This window comes from Pseudophryne corroboree, chromosome 12 (assembly GCF_028390025.1).
Source record: "Pseudophryne corroboree isolate aPseCor3 chromosome 12, aPseCor3.hap2, whole genome shotgun sequence".
In the NCBI taxonomy this organism is placed as follows: Eukaryota; Metazoa; Chordata; class Amphibia; order Anura; family Myobatrachidae; genus Pseudophryne; species Pseudophryne corroboree.
Genome location: NC_086455.1, coordinates 139,364,661 through 139,373,705, shown reverse-complemented (window position 1 = coordinate 139,373,705; position 9,045 = coordinate 139,364,661). Strand labels below are relative to the sequence as shown.

The window sequence follows — 9,045 nt, the reverse complement described above, 5'->3', positions numbered from 1 at the left end:
AGTCGCTCGGACCCGTGTAAAAAAACCTGAAGTTCGGGCGGGTTCGGATTCCGAGGAACCGAACCCGCTCATCTCTAGGCACATCATTTGGGCAGGGACAGTTTCGTGGTCGGAACTCGGATCTTCGCACAGCTGCTTCGGGATGGAGATAACTCAGTAGCCGGAAGGTGAGGGAGCTGATGCTGCTGGTGATGACAGGAGTATTTTTTCCTGTCAACACTGGCTGCATTGCTTTGGAGCCTGTGGGCCTATTTTCAATGGGGAGACTGGAGCTGCAGCTCCATGCTCCCCATTGTCAATCCGGCCCTGCTGTATTATATATATTGCAGCCCACCTGTAGGAGAGTGCATGTGTATTATTACCGTGAACAGTTTGGCTACTCACTGTGTATAGAGCACCCATAAACACACTTCACCATGTAGAGCCCCTTAGATACACTACGCGAGGTAGAGCCCCATATACACACTGCACCAGGTAGAGCCCCTTAGACACATTGTGCCAAGTAGAGTGTCAAATCCAAAATGGGTTGTGGACCCGGTTCATGCACTTGTGGAACTAACTGCACTGTTTCTTTAAATAAGAGTTGGGCCGGACGGATTAGAGTCTTTCTCATAGGTTTATTTTAACGAGGCACACAAGGATTATCCAGCGTAACAGGTAATGCCTTGGACTAGGAGCTAGGGTAAGAGGAACTCTGGGAGACTGCTTCCATGGTCCAGCTGAGAGGACCCGCCCCCAGAGGGTTTGGTGACCCCAGCGGTAGATGCGGAGGTGCTGGTTAAGCTGTAGTTTACCGACCGCTGTAGTGGATAAGCAAGGAGGACTGGGACTGCAATGCGGGCATCTTCCAAGACACAGGATCGGAAACTATGTATTTTCCGGATGCTACGTATGCGTGACTGCAGAGCATAGTAACAAAGTCACACAGTAGCTGTGTGAAGTGAGAAGTTGGACTGGCAACCTGAATCTAAAAATTACCAGCTAAATACCTGCTGGTTAACCCTCATTGGCTCAGTGCAGCTCAGTGCTCCAGCACTGCCTGATTGGCTGCTGCAGTCACATGATCTCCATCTAAGATGGCGGCACCCACAGGCCGGTTTGCTGACCTCCTGAAACAGCCCAGACCTGAATCTGGCAACAGCCCACCTGAACACAGCGCCCGCGCCAGCAGGCCGCCCTGCTCCCAGAAGGGCGCCGCCACAGCGATCAGACAGGTAAGTCCTGGACTCCCTGGTGCCTGCATCCCCGGACCATGACATAGAGCCCCTTAGACAAACTGCGCCAGGTAGTTCTCTTTAGACACACTGCACCAGGTAAATACCTTCAGACACACTGTGCCAGGTAGAGCCCCTTAGACATACTGCGCCAGGTAAATACCTTTAGACATACTGCGCCAGGTAGATCCCTTTAGACACACTTTGCCAGGTAGAGCCCCTTAGACATACTGCGCCAGGAAAAGCCCCTTAGACACACCGCCCCAGGTAGATCCCAACACACTGCGCCAGGTAGAGCCCCTTAGACACACTGCACAATGTAGATCCCATTAGATACACTGCGCAGATAAATCCCTTTAGACACACGTGCCAGGTTAAGCCCCTTAGACATACTGGACCAGTGTGTGTATTTACCATGCAGAGAGAAAGTGAGAGTGTGTATGTGTGATCACCTTGCAGGGGGAGAGCCTACAGCATGGCAGAGCCACCACTCATCAGGGGAACTGCACTATGCAGCCGCCCAGCACTTCAGCCACGTGGGAGCAAACTTACGAAGCAGCAGTCTAGTGCTTCAGCGGGGGAGCACGCTGACGGAACAGCAGCTCGGGGTTTCAGTGGGGTAGAACACTGATGGAACAGCAGCCCAGCACCTCTGCGGGGGATACCAGCTACCACTAAGTGTGCAGCCAACAAGCTGCAGTGCCCGGCAATCTATGTGCGAGTGGGTGCCAGTGGATGGGCCCACAGTACAGATGCGGTGTGTGCAACGCACCACTGACACACACCTAGTTACGGCCCTGCCCCTATGAGTCCTCACTAACTTGACTGTGTTGGAAATTATGTGTGTGTGCAGGTGTGGATATTGAGTAATACAGGCACACACCAGCGAAAGACTCAATTTATACAGTTAAGTTACTTAAACAGTGGTATTGGTTTATTGATAGATAGCAGGTACGGCCGTACTCACTGTTACATGTACACTGGTTCTCATGGAGCAGAGATTCAGCAGAGCAGGGTGTCATACACCTCTCTGAGGTGTATGAGTGCATGTAAAGACTGCGTAGTGGTGCATGAACATTGGAATCATTGTGTATTGCAGGTAATTCCAGGTCTCTTTGGAGCTAAGAGGAAGACATGTGTATTCCACTGTAATGCTTTAACACAGTAAAAGAAGCAAGTTGGCCCCTGCACATGCTCAGTAGTGATCTCAGTGGCCATCTTGGGATAGGGCATGAAGCCTCCCTGGAGGACAGGAAGACTGGAGTCTGTGCAGCACTCTTTCAACAGACTGTAGTAGTACATATCGCACAGGGGGGGGGGTAATTCCAAGTTGATCGCAGCAGGATTTTTGATAGCAATTGGGCAAAACCATGTACACTGCAGGGGAGGCAGATATAACATGTGCAGAAAGAGTTAGATTTGGGTGGGTTATTTTGTTTCTGTGCAGGGTAAATACTGGCTGCTTTATTTTTACACTGCAATTTAGATTGCAGATTGAACACACCACACCCAAATCTCTCTCTCTCTGCACATGTTATATCTGCCTCCCCTGCAGTGCACATGGTTTTGCCCAATTGCTAACAAACTTGAAGCTGCGATCAACTCAGAATTACCCCCAGGGTTATGTCATAATAGTTTCCTTATTAATTCTCTATATAGACCAAAATCCTAGGAAGAACTCCAGATATCTCTTACGTGTCCTAAGAGAAAAGAGAGCACACAAAAAGAACGTAATCCCAGCATATTATCTTTTTTAGATTTAATCAAACAAATTCATAATTTTATTATTGCAAATGTCAAATTCCTCTGACTTTAGTAGTGTACTGAGATCAGTGGGGAATGTCCCATTAGGCACGTGAGGCACTCGCTGGGGGCGGCACTTGGATGCTTGTGTTGGTACAGACAACCTGAAATTTACCAGTAGCCGCAAAATATTTCCACTGTTCTGTACCATATGCCATCTGAATGGAGTGTAAATGGATAGGACAGCACATACTGCACGTGTAAGCCGTGGTACTTAGTAAATATGTGTACAAATTAAAAATAATACAAAATGTCAAAGTTTTATTCTATTAAATGTATAATCATCGATTGAAGGTTTATAACCAATCAAAGAAAATAATAAAACTACATAGGAAAGGGGGGGGGGGGGTTTACTGTTGTGCGTAGGGGTGCCCTTCCCCCTAAATCCGCCGCTGACTGAGAACTTATTTCACTAAGGTGGAACATTGGAGAACTAAAAACAAACTGTTAAACCACTATCACTGAATACTAAAATAACACTTATCTTAGACAAAGGGGTTTATTTACGAAGAGTTGGGCTAGAAAACCCAGCGCTACTGATCATATTTATTACCGAAATGTAAAAGGGCAATGCTTTTACTAGCCGCAGTTGCATGTATTTTACATGTTTAAGCAAGGACAGTTTTATTGTGGCCCCTTTAGGACCTCAGTCTAAAAGAGGTTGTGCGCCTCTAATCTGTATGCAGCATCAATAACACCATCTACTGTTCCAGCTGTATGAGACCCAGAAACACCCATTAGCCAATCATATCCTGTACAACTGATAGACAACTTATTGTACAGATACACCACAGCAGCCCAGACATTATTGCATACAGTTTCCCCCCATACACTGCCAGCCACCTGTTGTACAGATATCCCCTATTTGTCAGCTATAGAAAATAAGGTTACGTACTGTAGCATACAGAGGCAAGAAGTGGTTATGCTAGGCATAGGCTCTATCTATCTATCTATCTATCTATCTATCTATCTATCTATCTATCTATCTATCTATCTATCTATCTATCATTTAGCTGTACACCTTTTCCACCATATAACACATGCTGTGTAACTATTTATTATACACTCAGTCACTCTGCAAATACAAATCTCAGATATCCTTTTGTATGTAAGATTGTATTGACTTGTACAAGCAGCTTTATCCTGGCCCTATAACAAAGGCTTGTTGACTCTCTGAGAGCTGGATGAGAGAATGTAAATAAGTTATATTTTATACAGAGATTGTAACCCTTTGTGATTATACTGGCTTTTACCCATAGCCGGAGCAATGTCAGGCTGGCCAATCTCATTGGTTGTATGTATGTAATATAGGAACATTGTGTGATTATATACATATATACAGGGCTGTTTCCGGGGCTTCTTGCGCCCTGGGCGGCATTAGGGGCGTGGCTTCATACAGGGGGCACGGTCAGTTACGCCCCCTGTACTGTAGTAGGATGTGCGGTGCGCGATGACTTCATCGCGCACCGCACAGCAAAGGTCCTCTCCACAAAGGAAAACTAGACGCTAAGCGGCTAGTTCCCTTCGTGGAGAGGACCTTTGCTGTGCGGTGCGCAATGACGTCAACGCGCACCGCACATCATTGCAGTAAAGGTCCTCTCCACGAAGGGAAACTAGCGCGTAGCGTCTAGTTTCCCTTCACAACGGGCAGCCATGAAGGGAAACTAGACGAGTAGCGTCTAGTTTTCCTTCACAGCGGGCAGCGGGGGGCACAGCAGCAGCGGATCTTGCCATGGTGCGGTGCCCTCTGGATGGCGCCGGCCCCCTTCCGGAAAGGAGGCGCCCCGGGCAAAAGTCCTGCTTGCCCGTGGCAAGATCCGCTACTGTATATACAAATAGAGTGTTAGAGGAGAGCTACAGGGGAGTTTGGGGAAAAATCTATTACCAAAATGTTCATTACGTAACAATGTATAGGGTATTGCTTCTGTAGTTAGACATTAATGGTGGTGGAGCTTCTGTATATGGATAATGTTTTCCTTAATGCATCCCCCCCTCAGTGATTGCATGTAAGATATTCACATATATGTGCAGTACAGGCCATAGTACAACGGTATGTTTATTAAACTATTGGGGGGGTATTGGGGGTACATGTATGGGAATCAGTATGATTTATCGGTGGATGTGATGCCGGCTGTCAATATTCTGACACCGACATCCCTTCCGCCGAAATGCCGGCAGCAGAGCGAGCGCAAGGAGTCCCCTAGTATGCTCACTGAGCTCGCCGCAGGATCTATTCCCACTCTATGGGTATTGTGGGGGTAGCCCTGTTGGGCTGGGATTCCGGCTGTCGGTATTGTCATTTATCAGGATTCTGGCGTTGGTATCCTGACTGCTGGGATCCCGACAGCTGGCAAATTAGACGCATCCCCATGTATGTAATCAATGTGTACCAATTACATCTGTATACTTTAACACAATTCTGGCTGTAAATGTACACTGTCCCTGCCAGTCTCCCAAGTGAAGGTGCTATTACAGCCACTCAGTATGACAGCTCAGGGTCCCAGAGACAAGGCCTCATTCAGATCTGTACTGGAACTCAGTGGATTACATAAAAGGCTGATACTGGGTAAAATGCTCACAGTAGCGGATCTTGTCACGGGCAAGCAGGACTTTTGCCCGGGGCGCCGCCTTCCGGAGGGCGCCGCACCATGGCAAGATCCGCTGCTGCTGTGCCCCCCGCTGCCCGGTCTGTCCCGCTGCCCCCCGCTGTGGAGGGAACTTGACGCGTAGCGTCTAGTTTCCCTTCGTGGAGAGGACCTTTACTGTGCGGTGCGCGATGACCGCACATCATTTCAGCGGCGTTCATACTCTACAGGGGGCGTAACTGACCACGCCCCCTGTATGAAGCCATGCCCCCATTGCCTGCCCGGGGCGCTGCAAGTGCTCGAACCGGCCATGCATGCTCATGTGCTGGACCCATTATGTGCTGTGCAGAACGAATTCTGTGATCACCCAGGGGGCATGGGTGGATGGCACCAGCCAGTGTTCCCAAAAACAGGGGGCGTGTCTCCACCATTTTTTGGGAGTGCTGAAACCAGGGACTGAATCTGCAGATACAGATTTCCTGACCTCATTTAAGGTGCGGCAGTGGCCAATCTGAATAACCTGAAAGTTACGCAGATGGCCGATGGTACCATAGAGTGATCAGATCACACATGCATGCAGAAGGCATGGATTTACACCAGATACCTCCTGCTGTATTAGCATATGATAGCACTCATGCTGTGTTTAGGGGGGCATGGTCCAGACAATGGAGGTGTGTCCACCATTTGTGGGGCGGGCCGCGGTGGCTGGGTGACATCACACCCAGTCGCTGCGAGCCTAAACATGGCGGGTAGATATCTGCCTTTACAGCTAGGCTGCGCAGGCAGAGGGCTACCCTTGCAGGCAGAGGGCTACCCTTATCATGCGAGTGATTCGCTGCTGTGTCTCGACACCAAGTAGCAAAAAAACTAAATTGGGGGTCTCCTAACCACCGATGTTGGGGAACCATCAAATCTCTGCTATCAATGGTAAAACCATCTACCACTGGTAATTAACTATCAATGGTTTGTACCCATCAATGGTCGATGGCATTCGGTGACCCTGGCGAATGTCGTATCAGAGGTAAATAATCCTCAGCGTTCAGTAATAACATGAATAGAGGGTAATGTCTTTTATGTTCTTATTTTTCTGTCCAGGTCCGGATTGTATCTGCATGTGGAGAGTGGACAGTGGCAATTACACTCATGCTGAGCATTCTCACATATATGCCAGAGTTACAGGTATAGAATTATACAATACAAATGTATATATTTACTGTCATTTACATATACTATGTTATACAGATGTACTAGCTACACAGCACAGTGTATCACATGAGCATCTGCTGAGACAGAGCAAGCAGCACCTCCTTGCTGTATCAGCCCCGCCCCCAGCCTTCTGTGTAACTAGCCAATGGGAGTCTGGGGGTTGGGCTGTTACAGCAGGGAGGTGCTGATTGCTCTGTCCCGACAAATGCGGCTGTAATACACGGCTCTGATACCCGCGGCTGCACTTACCATCTTGCAGACACCTGCCAGTAGTAACAAAAGATTAAAGGTACAGATAGTGGTGATGGTTCATCCGGCTCCCCTCTGCTAGATTTGGTCTGTCCTACAGCCATGTTTGCAATGGAATAGAAATGTGTCACCGGCAGATGGGAGTACACCAACAGCGGCATCCTATCTGTTGGAGTCCCAGCAGCGAGGCAGCAAGTCCCCTAGTGGTGGCTCACTTCACTTGCCACAGGTTATATTCCCACTTGGTTGGTGATGTGGACCCACCAACCGAGTGGGAATAACCTGCAGAGGTCGGGATTCTGTTCAGTAGCATTTCACTGGCTGTCGGGATTCCGGTGGCAGTCTCCTGATTGCCGGTATTTTAACTGCATCCCATTTGCAACTGCTGGGCACCATATAACAATTGCACAACTGTATATGACTGTATTATATTTACATATTGGAATTAGATTTCTACGGACTTGCTGAAATAAATCCGCTGTGCATTAATAGTAATGTGCTGTGTTTTTCTCTCCTCCTTCAACAGCATCTATGCATGAAATGTCCTAGCAAGATACATGAGGACTGGATACATCTGAGGGAGATGGTGCACGCTGGGCCAGAATACCCATGACCGGCCAGAGGTAACAAGCGCTAGTGTATCTAGGCTGGGGCAAAGGGGATAGCGCATATGTGGGACTACGTGTAGGTGGCATTTGGGTTCTCTGTCAACACTTCTAGCAGTGATAGAAAACCTCCTATCTCCTAGACTTACTAAGAAGATATCATTGTAGCAGCTGAGTGTTACTGGGCTGCCTGGTGTGGAAATACTGCCTGGCAGGGGTAAGAGATGACTTACCACTTAATCAATCCAGCCTTGGTGGGTATGGGTAAACCGTATGCATAATCCAACCAACCGATTCACACACGTGCAGTGGAAATGAAATCTTGACGTGGGCTTTCAAATTCACCTTTGAAATAAATAAGAAATGTATCTTTAATTGACACTTATGGGCTATGGTCTTGTTCCTACACAGATATTGATGACAACGCATTCTCCGTCAGCCAGGAAGGCAGCCCGATATCCTGCACAAAGGTTGATGTTTGGCTTGGTCAATGGAAGGGAAGCCAGTCCCGGGGGAATCCGCCACTGACATCACATTGAAGCAGGAACCCCCTCATGCACCACTGACAGCAGAGCACTGGGCTGCTCATAGAATCCAACTAGCTGTTATGGATGTATTGTACAAATGGCCTGAAAGCAATCGGTAATTAGTTACATAAATAACTTTTTACCTTCACCTTTAGTACTTGCTGTTTCTCCACACACTACAGGGGGGAGGGGGAGTGCACGGGTAGCGCACTCTCTCCGAGGGAGTGGGCCAAGCTTCGGATGGGCACTGACTGTGACAGGAGGAGTAGCAGCCGGAGAGGGGGAACAGGGAGGGGGTGGAGCCTGCAGATGAGCAGCTGCAGCATTGCCCAGCTAGATGTGCAATGTAGGTAATGGTGTCAGAAGGAGCCGGGTGCACTTCACCGCGGGCAGAGCTGCAGCTAGCAGCGGTGGTGGAGCTGCCTTTCATGATAGGAGACAACAGTGCGGTGCGACTCTGCGTTCCTGCGTCCACAGTGCATATGCGCTGTGTGCCACACCTGGTTGCTTGGTTTAAGATTTTTTTCATACAACTGTTGTATACTATGTATTTTGGACATCACTGTGGTGTGGCATACTATGTATTGGGGCACTAGTATGGCATACATCTGTTATATACTATGTACTGGAGCACTGTGGTGTGGCATACTATGTATTGGGGCACTAGTACGGCATACATCTATTATATACTATGTACTGGAGCACTGTGGTGTGGCATACTATGTATTGGGGGCACTAGTACGGCATACATCTGTTATATACTATGTACTGGAGCTCTGTGGTGTGGCATACTATGTATTGGGGGCACTAGTACGGCATACATCTGTTATATACTATGTACTGGAGCACTGTGGTG

General features: G+C 48.3%; 1 long non-coding RNA gene across 1 annotated transcript; it reads left to right on the top strand.

Annotated features, from left to right (window-relative positions):
• Positions 1-6,708: 6,708 nt before the first annotated feature.
• LOC134980485 (uncharacterized) lies at positions 6,709-8,337 on the top strand. The gene is made up of 3 exons (XR_010190412.1): positions 6,709-6,781; positions 7,584-7,680; positions 8,074-8,337. It is a non-coding gene; the product is annotated as an uncharacterized LOC134980485 (long non-coding RNA).
• The last annotated feature ends 708 nt before the right edge of the window (positions 8,338-9,045 follow it).